The 1,962-nt window shown below is 32.3% G+C and overlaps 1 protein-coding gene and 1 long non-coding RNA gene across 2 annotated transcripts in view; one reads left to right on the top strand and one right to left on the bottom strand.

Moving 5' to 3' along the window:
• Positions 1-1,962, top strand: part of LOC106872757 (proteoglycan 4) — a 329,051-nt gene that overhangs the window by 194,498 nt on the left and 132,591 nt on the right. The window lies entirely within an intron of this gene.
• LOC128249270 (uncharacterized) overlaps positions 1-1,962 on the bottom strand; it is a 25,469-nt gene that overhangs the window by 2,953 nt on the left and 20,554 nt on the right. The gene's annotated exons all lie outside the window — the stretch shown is intronic.

Here is a 1,962-nt window from a genome sequence, read left to right as displayed (position 1 = left end):
ATATATATATATATATATATATATATATAATATATATATATATACGACAGGCTTCTTTCAGTTTCCATCTACCAAATCCACTCAGAAGGCTTTGGTTGGCCTGAGGCTATAGCAGAAGACACTTGCCCAAGGTGCCATGCAGTGAGACTGAACCTGGAAAAATGTGGTTGGTAAGCAAGCTACTTACCATACAGTCACGCCTGCACCTATGGCACCATGGACAAGTGTCTTCTACTACAGCACTAGGCTGACCAAAGCCTAGCAAGTGAATTTGGCAGAGAGAAACTGAAAGAAGCCTATCTTATGGATGGATAGATGTGTGTATGTGTGTAGGCATGATATATCATTACTGAATAAACATGGGATTTTCCTGGCTGGAACATCTTTCACCAAGAAGCTGGAAATAGAATAACAACAATATAGACATGGCTGTGTGGTTAAGAAGTGTATTTTGCAACCACAAGGTTTTGGGTTCAGTCTTATAGCACAGCACCTTGGGCAAGTGTCTACTCTTATAGCCCCTGGCCAACCAAAGCCTTAATGAATGAATTTGGTAGATGGAAACTCTGTGGAAGCCCTTTGTGTGAATATATATATATGTGTGTGTGTGTGTGTGTGTGTTTGTGACTTTGTTTGTCTCCACCTTCACCATGTCAACCAGTGTTGGTTCATTTATGTCCCTCTAATTAGCAGTTCAGTAAAAGGGAGTGACAGAATAAGTACAAGGTTGAAAATGTAGGTACCTGGTTGATCTGTTTGACTAAGACCCTTCAAGGCAGAGCCCCAGCATGGCCACAGTCCAATGACTGAAACAAGCAAAAGATAACTACAATAACAAAACAACACCAAAGAACAAAAATCAAATTAATCAATCCCGAAAGAATTTGAATACTACACGACCTATGAGGTAATATGACATTATGTCATTCCTGCCAAATCATTGCCTAAACAGCAATACAAAATAATAATAATAATAATAATAATAATAATAACGAAGTAGATAAAATAAATAATTAAATAAAGAAATACTTCAAGATCGTTCAGTTGTATGTACTCGTTTTCATGATTCAAAAATAACAGGTATAAAATCTTTAAATGATCCATAAAGAAAACTGACTACTGCTGCGTTTCTCAGCCTATAATTCTAAAGTTCTGGGTTCCTTTTGTCTCAAACCTGTCTAACCGGTTTCTTATACACTACAGAGTTCTCGCTGGAGACTTATTTCATTTGCATCGATAGAGAATCATAATGCAAAGAAGGAGGAGGAGGAAGAGGAGGGGGAGGAGAAATATACAAATTGTTTGAGCTTCTTTTTTTTACTTGTTTGAAAAAGAAATATTTGTACATGCAAACATACATGTATATATGTGAGAGAGAGAGAGAGAGAGAGCATGTGTGTATGTGTATATATGTAAAGTACGTATAATTATTTGAATAAGAGAGTTCATGTTTGTGTGTGAATTCATATATATTTTATGTACAAATATATATATAATATATATACATATATGTACGTGTGTATGTGTATATGTATGTGTATTACATATATATATGTGTGTGTACATATGTATATGTGTGCATAAATAAATATATATATATATATATATATATATATAATGTAACACACATATGTATAGTGCTCACATGTATATATGTACACACACATTCATATATATTCATATATGTGTGTGTGTGAGTGTATATTTAGTTATATATGTGTGTGTATGTATTTAGTTATATATATGTATTTAGTTTTATATATATATATATATATATACATATATATAATGTACATTATAAGGTGTGTGTATGTGCATATTCACACACACACACCATTTTTATATCAGTGCATATATATATATATATGTATTCATAATGCATGTGCGTGTAGGTATGTGTATATATATATATATATATATATAATATATTATTTTTATAAGACCATATATATATATATATAT

This window comes from Octopus bimaculoides, chromosome 13 (assembly GCF_001194135.2).
Source record: "Octopus bimaculoides isolate UCB-OBI-ISO-001 chromosome 13, ASM119413v2, whole genome shotgun sequence".
Classification (NCBI taxonomy): domain Eukaryota; kingdom Metazoa; phylum Mollusca; class Cephalopoda; order Octopoda; family Octopodidae; genus Octopus; species Octopus bimaculoides.
This window is presented reverse-complemented; position numbering and strand designations above follow the sequence as displayed.